The 14296-nt window shown below is 41.9% G+C and overlaps 1 protein-coding gene across 9 annotated transcripts in view; it reads left to right on the top strand.

Moving 5' to 3' along the window:
* The window catches only part of PHLDB2 (pleckstrin homology like domain family B member 2), a 99660-nt gene that overhangs the window by 4979 nt on the left and 80385 nt on the right, over positions 1–14296 (top strand). The window lies entirely within an intron of this gene.

Genomic DNA, 14296 nt, shown 5'->3' with positions numbered 1-14296 from the left:
ATTAACAAACAAACATGTCGAGAAAAGCGCAACCAAGATGGGAAATGGTCTGAAAGCCCATCCTTGTGAAGAACATAAGTAGGACTTGGATGTGTTTAGCCTGGAGAAGAGAAGAGAAAGAGCTGAGATGCTTGTTATCTTCAGATATCTGGAGGGCTATCACAACAAAGATGAAATGTACTTTGTTCTCTCCTGCTCCAGAAGATGGGTCCTAAACAAATGGATTCAAATTGCAAAAAAAAAAAAAAAGAGAGAGAGAGAGAGAGAGATTTTGATTATCATTAGAAAGAGCAGTTGCTCTTCAACCGTGGAAGGGATTATCTCAGAACGTGGAAGGGATTATCTCAGAACGTGGTGGATTCTTGTTCCTTGGAAGCTTTTTATTAGAGGCTGGATGGCTATATGTCAGGGAAGCTTTGGCTGTGGATTTCTTTCATTGGCAGAGATTGGACTAGATTATCTTGGTGGCTCTTTCCAACTCTGCATTATTGTGATTCTTTGTTTTTATGATTCTGTGTTAAAAAAGTGATTGAGGGATGGGAGCACCTTCTGTATGACAAAAGGCTGAAGAGTTTTAGTTCTCTTAGCTCAGGACAAATGACATGACGTAACAGAGCATTATAAAACTATGCATGGCATGGCAATCCACGCCTCCTGTCAAACCTCTTGATGAATGATTGTCTGTATTTGGACTGTAATCGGTGGCTGTTGAAGAGAAGTGAAATGCAGAAATACAAAAAGTACTATGACTTATTATCATAATACCCACCACCCAGACATGTGTCTGACAATGTGCTATGTGACGCAACCCTCCCTGTATCTGATGAAGTGGGCTACCATCCCTAGATGGTGAATCTGATGGAGCTGGTCATCTTTGAAGAGAGAGGGCTGACTGCTGTTCATGAAAGCTCACGCCAACTAATATTAGCTAATTTTTAAGGTGGCACAAGAGGGTTCCTGGGTTTTTCTGCAACAAATTAGAACATCTCCTCACTTGGGAGCAAATGTGATAGCATTCCCTAGTTTGGATAGCTTTCCAAAGAGAAGAGCTGGCAGCCTACAGAGGTCTAAGCGTAACGTACACTCATTTGAAAATCTTGGAGGGCTGCTCCCATAACCCCCATCCCCATTTTTTTCTTACAAAATTGGGTTACTGAAAATATGCCATGTAGCGCCCCCCCACCTTATTATTATTTTTTAAAAGATTGATAGGAATGGAGGAGTTGTTGAGGCGCCCTCAAAACATAGTGAAATTGCCCCCATGTGCATTAAATGATACAGGAGGGATTTCTCACCCCCTTTTGTTTCTTGCCAACATTTTAAAAAAAGTTTAGAAGTTGGGATGCTGGGAGACTGGAGTCTGCATTTGGACCCCGGGGGCATACATACTTTCCACCCCTGTCTTCATGAAGAGTTAGTGCTGGCAACAGGATGATGCATATATGGACAGTCAACATAATCAGAGCTTGGGAAAGTTGCTTTTTGGAGTACAGAATCCCCAGCCAGCCATGCTGATGGGGATTTTGAGAGCTATTGTCCATAAATAACTTTCCTAGCCTCTAGCTCTGATCAATCTGGGCTCATAGGGCCAGAGAAGTAAATGTAAAAATGGACTAGAGTACTTTTGGGTTTAGCTTGACTACCGGTAACATCGTTGGCAGATATATGTGCAATATTTCCTATTAACCATGTCTTTTATGTTGGATAAGCCATGGTTTGGATAGTGGATATCTTCAATTTTTGTTATTAAGGCCTTCACAATGTAGAAGATTGACATCATCAGTTATTTGTAGATAGCTCATTTGAACAATACAGTGGTGCCTTGCAAGACGAATGCCTCGCGGGATGAAAAACCCGCAAGACGAATGGTTTTTGCTATTGCTATGGTGCCTCGCAAGACGGTTTCTTCTATGGTTGTGCTTCGCAAGATTTTTTTTTCAAGACCGATGCCTCGCAAGACGAAAAAAAATTCATTTGTCTTTCAAGGTTCCCATAGGAATGCATTGCAATGCATTCTTATGGGAAACCGCTTTTTGCAAGATGATTTTTTCGCAAGACAGCGCTACTCGCGGAACGAATTACATTCGTCTTGCGAGACACTACTGTATTCAGATTTCAGTTGCTGGAAAGTGTGGCTGTCCCTGTGTATCATTTTAAAAACAAAACAAAACACACAACTGGCCTTTTAAAGAAGGATACACACAACTGGCGATTTCCAAATGATTGTACTAATTATTGTACAATGGAACCTCTACTTACAAACTTAATCCATCCCAGATGATGTTCATTAGTTAAAACGTTCATAAGTAGAACCTCTGTTTCCCATAGGAATGCATTGAAAACCGATTAATCTGTTCTGGCTGAAGAAAAATACCTCCCCCCAATAAAATAAAACACTGCAAGTCACTGGTGCTGCAAAAAACAAAACAAATCCCCCCCAAAAAAGAAATATAACCCCACCTGCCCAATCCCACCTGCAAAAGACAAAAAAAGTTTTAAAAAAGCAAAAAGCAGCACCTTACCTCCATTGCCGAGACCACCGCTGCCAGGAGGCCTCCCGGGCTCCAGCCACCGCTGCCGGGCCAAGGCTTCTCTGCTGCCATCAGAGGCATTCCCGGGATTCACAGCAAGCACCACCTTTCTCCCGTGCTGCTCTGCTTCTCCGCCGTCATGGGAGGCTTTCCCAGGGCTCGCCGCAAGCGCTGCCTTTCTCTCCCACCATCTGCTGCCAGGCCAGAGTTTCCTACCAGGCTTCCCCTGATAGGCCCGGTCTACCCCAGGAAAGCCTGGGGCAGCAGCACTGGAAGCCCAGGAGGCTGAGCCCAGCCAGGATGGTCCAGTGGCTCGCCTCCCGGAGGCGGTAGCAGCAGCGGTGGAAGCCCAGGAGGCCAAGCCTCCCTTTTCCTAACTGTTGGGGCAAAAGAGCTACAAAGAAGCAGCCTCTTCGCCTCCAACAGTTAGCAAATTTAAATGTCCTGCCCTTTTCCCCTGCCTTTTTTCATTCGTATGTTGAAGCTCCGTTTGCAAGTAGAAGCAAAATTTTGCGAATGGAGCTGTTCATAAGTTGGATTGTTAATAGGTAGGGACGTTGTAAGTAGAGGTTCCACTGTACTAATTATTCATGCTTTGGAGCCCCTTTCCAGCATCTGTCTGTTACCTTATCTGTCCAGTTCAGTACAGGTACTACTGCATATCAATCTCTGGATGAGCTTAGCCCAGTGTATCCCGTCACTTTTTCTTGACCAATACAGTGGACCCTTGACTCACAGATGGCTTGACTTACAGACTTTTTGAGTTACAGACTTCTCTGGCCGCAAAATTTAGGTTTCACTTGCAGCCTGAGAATTGACTTACAGACGAGAAAAAAACAAAAATGGAACAAAAACGGCCTGTTACGGGATTAATCGGTTTTCAATGCACTGTAGGTCAATGGAGACTTGACTTACAGACTTTTTGACTTGAGAACCGCCTTCCAGTACGGATTAAGTTCTCGAGTCAAGACCCCACTGTATAAGAAACAAAGAAATGTTTCAGTGTTTTATCTGAAAATCCTGTTGGAATGTAACCTATGAGTATTCACAGCAAGGAAAGAGTGGTCAAGAACATATGTCTACCTGCTATTATTGTAGCCTCTTTGTTTATTTAATAGCTTGTTGTGTATCCTGCCTCCCCCCCCCCCCCCAAAAAAAAGGACCCAAGGCACCGGTAGGATAAAATTAGAAAACAAATGCATTGTTCACTTAAAAAGATAAATCTGTTATTGTATTAAAGATGAATGCAGTGAAAAAACATAATAGAAGCAAACAACAGCCAAACCAGCAATTGTTAAGCATTCTTCCATCCGTGTATTTTTAAAGTGATATCACAGACTTCATGTATCAAGAATATTTCTGTACCATGTACACTATGCTAAGCAGACTGTCTCCGAACATGAGAATAAATGGATGCAAATAAGACATTAAAAAGGGTAACACTTTGTTAAGGATGAATTTCAGTCTTCCAAGACAAGGAACTTGTCACATTTTTTAAAAAAGCTTTAAAGGGATGTTCTGGCACATAATTCCTTAGTAGAAATTCATACGTAGATGTGACAGTTACCTCATTCGGGATGAATAGAAGTGGGAGTGGATTGCTGTCTACAGAGAGTAATAATGGCTCTTCAGGAATAGATGATTCATCATCTTGCTTCGCCTGTTCCTTACAAGTTGGAGGTAGATCATCTGCTGATTAGATGTTTTACCCTTTCCACTGTAGCTTATTATTAGCCTTTGAGTCTTAATTGTAAGAGACATGCTTATCTTTTATATTGCTAGGCCTTCTTGCCCCACTTTGCAATAGTGTCGTTCCTCCTTGTCCTTTGTGTATGTGTGGTGTGCCTTTGCCATAGAGTGTTATGCTTTGTGTATGATTCGTTGGTCCTAAAAATGCGTGGCACAGGACTCATATAATTTTAATGTAAAAGCACAGGAGCATTAGCATATCTTATTTGTTTTATTTACAGTTTATAAATCGCTTTATAGCATTATAGAATAATTGAGTTGGAAGGGACCTATTAGGCCATCAAGTCCAACACCCTGCTCAATACAGGCATCCAAATAAAAAGATATCTGACAGATAGTTGTCCAATTTTCTCCTGAATGCCTACAGTGCTGGAGCATTCAGTACCTCCTGAGATAATCGATTCTATTGTCATACTGTTCTAACAGTTAAGAAGTTTTTCCTTATATTCAGCCAAAATTTGTCTTCCTGTAATTTGAGCCCATTATTACATATCCTGAACTCTGGGATAATTGAGAACAGACCATGCCCTCCTCTATAGAGTTACAATTCAAGTATTTTATATTATATCTCTCCTTAGTCTGCTTTTTTCAAGGCAAAACATAGCCGGTTCTTTAAGGCCTTTCCTCATAGGACTTGGTTTCCAGCCCGCTGATCATTTTTGTTTTAAAAATGTAGCGCAGCAAACTTGTTTTTCTGTTTGAAACAAAACATACAAGTGAAATAGCAAAATAAATATAAATATGTATCTTATGCTAGCTCCTTCTTTCATGGTTTACTTTTAAGAGGGTAGTGTATAGCTCGTAATCCTCAACAGAGGTTTCAGGGCAGTAGGCCTCATTGAATACAGTGAGATTTACTGCTGTAAAAACAAGCATAGGAATGTGTTTTCATGCTGTAGTCCTATTGGAGTTTACATCTATTGAATGCAGGTGAATTAAATGCCCAGTAAATATGTGTAGGATCTTACTATAAATTGTTTTGCTGATTTAACAGTATTCCAGGGTATATTGACTTTGTATTTTTGAAAGCTTTTGTGTTCCTTGAATGGAATACTGTAATATGTTCCGAATTAGAGATTAATTTCTTCTTTTTTTGTCTTTTCAAGAATACAGATAATTCCATAGCAGATTTATAAGCAGATATGGAAAAAACAAGTGTTTATTAATAACAGAATCTCAAAAAGCAGCTATCTTTTTTCTTTGGATAGACATATGTTTAAATGTCTTGCAAACCAGCAAATGTTTTCTGTGAAATGCATGTATACTTTGAGGAAAACAAAACTAGCAGTGAAAACAAAGTTTAGGAAATATGACGTCTTTGAACTGCATGCTGGCAGAGAATTTATGGGAGTTGGAGTTTGAAAAAAGTTACTTTTCCAAGGTCCAGTTAAAGATTATTTTCTTGCTACAAAATGCGATTGTGAGACGATTAGAAATGCATAGTGTTACATTTTGTTGAAAGATACTGCTTTTGCAGCGTTCCACATGGTTTCCTTTGAGGAAAAGAAAAAATCAGAACAACTTCCTTTGCCTGTCTTTTCCCACACCAGAAAAATCAGTATTATCAGAACAGTATTTTCCAGTGATAAGACATGATTTACATATAGTTGCTTTAACTGTCTGAGTGTTGTTGTTACTTTTAACTGGCCTTTAGTGTTAAGTTGCTACAGAACTTACTGGTTAATCAGTGTGTCAGAACACAACCTCACAGCAAGCTGATTATAAACCAGATAATGCACATTTTTTGCTTTTAAATTAATAGTTCTAGGCCGCAGTCACAATAAAACCATTCAACCTTTCTGTGGAATTTCTGCACCTTCTGGTCTTTAGAATTAAAGATTTCTGATATAAAGATGTGTTTTGAGGTGGTAAACTTTCCCAAACTAGCTCATGACTTTTCTGTGATCATTAAATACATATTTGGAAGCAGAAAGACATATTGCAGTGATCTTTGTCAAAGTTTTGCATGTATGCCATATGGGGCGTGTTTGTCCTTTCCATAATTGTCAGCTCCTTCTGGCATGCTGCTTGCATTTATATGCATTTATATGTTCTGTGCTGTAAGTTAAGGATTTTGTTTTTTGTGCTGTTCCGGTATGAACGTGCCATGTTTTAATTGGTAAGTCTTCTTAAAAGCAAGAAAAAGAAGTAGAATGAAATAGAGCTTTATAGAACACAGTATCAAGAATACTTCAGCATTGCTGTGGGCAAAATGTGCAATGTATATTTAAAACCCATATCTCTTGCCCTGTATTTGGACTCCTGCTTTGACCAGTTCTCTCATTTTAAAGTCCAAGAGTTAAAAGTGGAGGTAAGGAAGATATCCCTCAGTGTGATAACTGGGGAAGTTGGGTGCTTCCCCTAACAAAAGTATATCATTTCTATTTTAATGTGCTGTCTTCTGTTAGTGGAGAGCTACATAGGAACATTAGAATCCAACAGGACTCTGCTTCAGGCTAGGCATTACTGAGGTTGAGGGGGTGGGGAGAGAGAAACAGAAAATTCCAAATTCCAGTTTTTGGATTGTTTTGTTTCTTCCGTCATCAGCATCAACCCTGGCAATGCCAGCCTCAAGAGGATTACTGCTGGACTTGAAAGCTGACTCTTTTTTCTGGGGCGATATTTAGGTGGTCTAAAAAAGGTACCGTAATACCCCTCTTAGCCCTCAGGATATATTCATAGAACATGGGGTGCTAACTGAAACAGGGTCATTATAACATGATACTTTATTGGATAGGGGAAAATGCAAATGAAAGGCTGAGCTGGTTCCAAGTCTTTGACTCTAGAGGAGTGGAGGAGAGAAAGAGTGGAAGGAGAAACACAAAAGAGGGAGTACGTGTTGTGTGTGAGGGAAAGTAGGGGCAGCAAATGAAAGAAACAAGAGAGAAAAGGAACTACAGCAGCAGCTCCGTATACATGGTGCCTTTGCCACTTGTATCACATAGGTAGGGGCCAGCAAGTGAAGTAGGGCTGCGGGAGAGATCGACTGCTCAATTGCCTGCTTTGTGCATGTGTGAGAGTGTGTGTCTTGATGTGTGGGAGAATGTGTGTGAAAGGAAGTTGAGAGAGAAGGATAAGCAGAGAGAAAAGAGAGTGGGGTAAAAGGAGGACAATTTGCCCCAACCAAATAACAACTGAACGACTCTTAAGTGGGTGATGAAAATTGTGTTATGACAAAACAGTGATAAATGTGTAGTGTTAAGTGCGTTATTGCTGTTTTACTTACCCTTGTATTTGGATTTTGTTTAAATCTTGTCAAATACTATAAAAACTTCTTTTTTATAGGAATGTGTCACATTCCATAGATTGCTTAAATCAGGGGTCTCAAACATGCAGCCCGGGGGCCATTTGCGGCCCTCTGGATGATAGTTGTGGCCCCCGACTTGCCTGCCCCCCCGAAGCACCCATGTGTCCTCTGCTGTCAAGAGTAAAAAAAAGCCTCACTTCGCTTGCCAGCTCTCTCCCAAGACAACGCCTCTTGCACCCTCCATCCGGAACTGCATCCGAGCCCACCTGTCTGTCGGCTGGCAGGCTGCAGTTCCGGATAGAGGGTGTAAGAGGCACCGTTCCCGGGGAGAGCTGGCGAGCAAGGCACGCTGCCGTCCCTTTTCCCTGAGCGCCCGAGCTGCCGCCGAGCAATGCCTGAGAACGGAGCTTGCTCCCAGCCAGTCCTTGAAAAGCGCCGCCAACAGCAGCTGCTGCCACCTCTTCCAGGAAGTGGCGTTTTGGCTCTCTTTCTCTCTCGGCACCCCCAGCACCAGCCTGGCCAGCGATTGCCTCAGCGCCCAGTGGTGCTTCCTCCTCCTCCTCTTCCTCCTGCTTCAGCCGCCTCGGCTCTTTCGTGGTGACGGTAGCTGCTGCTACTGAGTGCACCTCTTTTTGAGGAGGGCCCTCAGAGGAAGGTTGCCAGACCTCCGTGCGTGTGTGTGCATGTATGCATGCGTGCACCTGTGGGGCCCCGCCCCGTTCTGTTTAATTTTGCGGGTACCGGTGGGGGCTTTTCTCCTTTGGCAAGGAGAATTCTTGCCCTCCTCCCCACCCCACTAGGCGGTCGCTGGCACTCCCTCCCTTCTCCGCTTCTTCGTCCTGCTGCTGCTGGTGATGGTAGTGAAGAAGGAGCAGGAGGGGGTTGTGGCCAGTGAAGAGGGCTCTCATGCCCCTCTTCCTCCTCCTCCTCAGAGCCCCAGCTGGGCTAAGGAAACTCCTGGGTGGCTTCCTCGGGCTCTTGCTCCACTTGGTGGGAAATCTGATGCGGCCCAGCCTCACCCAGACTCTGCCTCCAGCAGCCCCCAGGTAAATTGATTTTGAGACCCCTGACTTAAATGAACTAATAGCTAAACTTATATCCTAACCCTCCAGAAACTGAACACATTTACTGTACTTAGCAAAATGCAGCCTGAATGTTGAAAACACCAATGGCAGCAGTCAGGATGGTCTACAGCAGAGGTCCTCAGCCCCCAGTCTGCAACCTGGCAGCGGTCCGCGGCCTATCCAGGACCGGGGTGTGGACACAGATCTCCTATCCCCCTGTGAGTGCCATCGCACGCATGCACCTGAGCACATTCTGCCCCCTGCGAGCATGCTGTGTGCATGCACACGAGCATCTCCCCGTGAGTGTGACATGCACATGGGCACAAGCAAGCTCCACCCCCCCCCCCGCAGGTGCACCACACACACCCAACCAATCCGCGGTTGGGAAAAGGTTGGAGACCACTGGTTTACAGGATACCCTCTTCTGCTCACTTCCATTCACACTTGTCAAAACACAGCCCTGACAAGCCCCTTTTCTGGTATCAAAAACTTCTGTTCTATTAAATTGCTGTTTCCCATCCTGTTACACCCTAGATGTTTTGTACTACAATTGACTTTTGCCCCTAACAGCTAGGTCTGATGGAAGTTTTAATGCAAAAGAGCTGAAGAGCAACAGGTTGTGGAAAGCTGCATCAATCTATTCTGCAATAAATAGTAAAGGTTTCTTTCATATCCCTCTCTCTTGTGAGTACACACACACACTTCATCATGTTAAGCTATACACATATCCTATAGTAAGGTAAAAAATGGGGGCAAATCAGTATTGGAACACATGATGGTTATCAAGGGAATTCAGAAATCCATTTGTAACTCTTGAGTGGTGTAATTAGGAGGCACTTCACCTTGGAGTTACAGGGTAAGGTTCACTTTTTTCTTTGACCTTCTTCTTAAACCATAGCCACCCATGACTGAACCCTTCCTAAAATTTTGTTTTCAAAGCTGAGCAGTTGCAGAATAAAAGTTGTCTGTAAGTACCCCATTGACAAAGGTGCAAATATTTTCCAGCGTAGCAAAAAATGATATTTCTGCTCTAGTGAAATGAAGATACTGCATTAGTATATTTAATATTAGTTCATTTAAGCAATCTACAAAAAGGTGCACCTATATTAGGAGAAAAATATTTGAGCTTTAAGTCCCAGGAAATCATCATCATAAATAAAAACTGTGTACTGTCAAGTTAATTATGACTTATGGTGGCCCTTTTCTGGGTTTTCTAAATAAAGAATACTCAGTAGTTTACTGTTCCCTTCTTCTGGGGGCATCCTGGGACTGTGTAGCTTTGTCCAAGGTCACACAGCCTGGCTATTCTGGGATATACAGTCGGAAATTGAACTCCTAAATTCTGGTTCCACAGCTAAGCACCTAACTTATTGACTTACCTAGCCAGGTAGGAAATTATTGTTGACATATATTTTAATGGTGCTGCTGGTGGTATACCTAAAATAAATAACACATGCACAGAATTATTTGTTTTTGATATTCTTGTTTTCTGCAAATAATGTAAGGCAGTAATTTCAGTGTATTTATAATTTTGTTGTAAAACCAACAACAACCCAATACTATATTTAATCCTGTTGCAAAACTTTGGCCGTTATACACATATCTTTTTGTGTAGTCGTGTAAAGGTAGCATCCCATGAGTGCTAATTCCTGTTTGTAATGTTTACAAAGCCAACTTCCCTATCAGTTGTTAGACATTATTATGTCTATTATAGGATGCAGAATAATGTTTTCATAGCAAAGGGGGCCCAGGATAAGGGACCAATACTTTATAAGCTATGAGTTGCTCTTGGAATAATGCCAATTCTAATATTACTATTCTGAGTGTTTGCATTGTTCCTGGGAGGTAGGTAGCATTGAGTGGGACTTACATCTGTGAATTATTCTGTTTCTAGAAAAAGAGATGTTTGTTTTATTCAAGCCTGTCTCAAAACAAGTTACAGTATAATGTTCTTAAATAGGAACAGAGGGAGATATGCTGAGATAGTCTACCACTGGTCTAGTTAGCTCGGTATTGTTGTCTTGCAATTGCTCAGGGTTTGTGACAAAAGTCTTTACTAAGTCTATCTGATGATGATGATTTTAGAACTGTATTCGTGAAGGCTTTCACGGCCGGGATCTAATGGTTTTTGTGGGTTTTTCGGGCTCTTTGGCCATATTCTGAAGTTTGTTCTTTCTAATGTTCTTCCTAACGTCTCTGTGGCCGACATCTTCAGAGGACAAAGTGCTGTCCTCTGAAGATGCCGGCCACAGAGACTGGCGAAACTTCAGGAAGAACAACCTTCAGAACATGGCCAGAGAGCTCGAAAAACCCACAACAACCGATTTTATAACTGTAGAGCTGAAAGGGACCCTGTGGATCATTGAGTACAGTCCCTGTTGAGAAGGCACAGAGATGAATTGAACTCTCGCCCTCTTTAGCCAGATACTTAAACCACTGAGCTATCCAGCAGATGATGAGAGTCAAACCTGGAATCACATGGTATGCAAGGCCCTTTCTCTGTTACTGAGTAATGACCCTTCTACAGCTGTTTGCCAATAATGGGTTGGTTTGTATAGAAGGGAAAATCAAAATTCGGCATTTTAAGAATAAGTGGAGCCTCCCTTGGGCTTACCTCCCCGCTCCTGCCAATCCTCTGGTGCAGTTGTCATGAGGAGTATATTGCTTCTGTTTCTCCTATGTTTGGCTATGCTGTTTGAACTTGGATGAATACTGATTATTCTGAACTAAGATTAATTCAAACAGGACAAGTTCAATAGAGTTGCTGAGCCAGCAGCATTTCATTCCTTGAGATTACAGGAACAAAGCCTGAGACCTAGTGATGTATTACAGGTGGGCCATCCTGCAGCAACTGCAAAATGATGTGTCTGTGACACAGGCAGTGGTAAATTTAAAGGCCAGTGTTTGAGTTTGAGCAAAAGCAGAAACCGCTTTAAGCAAGGTAATGGGAAAAAGACAGAAGTGCTTCTGAGCAAGGTTACATGGCATGTCCTAGAGGTGCGAGAATAAACCTCTCAAACCTCAGAGTTTTAAAAATGCATTGAAAAAAATTACAGTGGACCGTCTACTTACGGAATTAATCCGTATTGAAACGGTGTCTGCAGGTCGAAAAGTCTGTAGGTCGAGTCTCCATTGACCTACAATACATTGAAAACCGATTGATCTCGTAACCAGCCGTTTTTGTTCCATTTTTGTTCCATTTTGGTGTTTTTCTGGTCTGTAGGTCGATTCTCTGGCTGCAAGTCGAACCTAAATTTTGCAGCCAGGGAAGTCTGTAACTCGAAAAGTCTGTAAGTCGAGCCGTCTGTAAGTTGAGGGTCCACTGTATACCTGAGTCATCAAAGAACAAGGAAGAACCTAAAGCACATAAATAGGCGAAATAACGTCAATTAATGAATTAGAATGAAATTTTGCGTTGTCAGGCAGGCGCCATTTCATCCCAGGTCCAAAGAGCTGCAGAATGGCCCGCTGGACCTGATTCTAGGAGTCAGAACTGGAGACCTACAGTAGCAGCCTTTCACACCCCACAGTGTATGAAACTGGCTTGTTTTCACTATCATTCGGATTAACTATCATTTAATATTTAGATGATTCATGACACTGCAATTAATTTAAAATGGAAGTGGACATGAAGTTTCAAGATAAAGGGGAGGCTTGGGTGCAGGACATAGCATTATGTATGAAAGCAACCTTTGCCTCGAATGCTGTTAGTCCTATAACACCACAACAGATATATTTTTTAAAAAAAATATGTTAATATTCTTCAGGATCACAGAAAAAGTGACTTGGCATTTGCTGTTTTTCTTATAATTTGTTTACCTTTGTTCTAAATTTACATGCTAGTATTTTCCTTCATATAAGGCAATAAAACTAAGCTAGTGAAAAAAAATAATCTTTATTTTCCATTTAGTACAATTCCCTTAGAAACTTCAAATATAAATAATTCTTGTACTGTGTTTTCTGCAGCTTGACTCTTTCATTAAATTAGATGAAAGATTGTTTGTGGAGGCAGAGCTGTTGGAATTAAATTTTTTCCTCATTTTTTTATACCAATAACATTTATATTTCACGTTTGATCTTTTCTTGAATGACCTTCAAACATTCCTGTCTTAAAACTTTGACTCAACACTCCTTGTTGAGATAAAAAATATGTTTTGATACTGGAAAAAATGTCTGTTCTGAGATTGCTTGTCTCTGTGTGTGGTATGTATTGGCGATGGAATGTAGTGGCAAAAATAAATATGAACTTTCCTGCATTATGATCCTTTCTTTCCATTTTTAGCATCTTTTGGAACCAGCTTGTACTGATGGCTAGCCTGTGATAAGTACTGGTACTCGCGTGGAACATGTTTTCATGTTTATTTATGCCTATTTCACATCATCTGTCATCTGCAATGTGCCTTTTGCATAGGGCAGACTAAATATTTGGATTTAAAAAAATTGAAAAAGAGAACCAGTTTAAAAGGTTTTGTTGAAGAACATCCTCTTATGCAGTAGTTGCATGGCTATAATCCAAGGGAAAATATAGTCTTAACAGACACCAGTGACTTGGTGCCCTTCTGATCATTGGGCTTTAACTCACATCAAACCTGTCAGCATGGCCAGTGGTCAGAAAGGATAGGAGTTGGAGTCAGAAGTATCTAGAGTGCAGCAGGTCACAGAGGACTCGTTTAGCAACATAGATCCTAATACTTCCTTCCTCAAACTAATGTCCTTGGGGTTCTTTCCTGTCATCCTAAGCCAGCATTGCTACTGGTCCCATCACCTCCTGGCAAATAGAAGGGGAAGATGTGGAGGCAGTGACAGATTTTTCCTTCTTGGGCTCCATGATCACTGCAGATGGTGACAGCAGCCACGAAATTAAAAGACGCCTGCTTCTTGGGAGGAAAGTGATGACAAATCTCGACAGCATCTTAAAAAGCAGAGACGTCACCTTTCCAACAAAGTCTGAATAGTCAAAGCTATGGTTTTTACTGTAGTGATGTATGGAAGTGAGAGCTGGACCATAAAGAAAGCTGACCGCCGAAGAATTGATGCTTTTGAATTGTGGTGCTGGAGGAGACTCTTGAGAGTCCCCTGGACTGCAAAGAGAATAAATCTATCCATTCTGAAGGAAATCAACCCTGAGTGCTCACTGGAAGGACAGATCCTGAAGCTGAGGCTCCAATACTTTGGCCATCTCATGAGAAGAGAAGACTCCCTGGAAAAGACTCTGATGTTGGGAAAGTGTGAGGGCAAGAGGAGAAGGGGAGGACAGAGGATGAGATGGTTGGACAGTGTCACTGAAACTACCAAAATGAATCTGACCCAACTTCGGGAGGCAGTGGAAGACAGGAGGGCCTGGCGTGCTCTGGTCCATGGGGTCATGAAGAGTCGGACACGACTAAACGACTAAACAACAACAACAACAACCCAGGAATTATGTGAGTTATATCCTAATACAGTGGTGCCTCGCACAACGAGTGCCTCACACAACGATGAATTCACACAACGATGCCTTTTTCTGTTAAATTTGCTGCCTCACACAGCGATGTTTCCTATGGGGGATTTTCACACAACAATCTCCCTTTTCGCTCCTGTAAAAGTGTCTTACAATGTTTGGACGCTGTTTTAAATGATTGCAATGGTTAGTCCACCTCCTGAAACCTATGCAAACTGATTTTGGTGTTGTTCTGACACTTCGTTAATTTATGATGATTTTTTGT

This window comes from Pogona vitticeps, chromosome 3 (genome assembly GCF_051106095.1).
Source record: "Pogona vitticeps strain Pit_001003342236 chromosome 3, PviZW2.1, whole genome shotgun sequence".
NCBI lineage: Eukaryota > Metazoa > Chordata > Lepidosauria > Squamata > Agamidae > Pogona > Pogona vitticeps.
The sequence above is the reverse complement of the archived record's forward strand: the minus strand, read 5'-3'. Positions and strand labels throughout refer to the sequence as shown.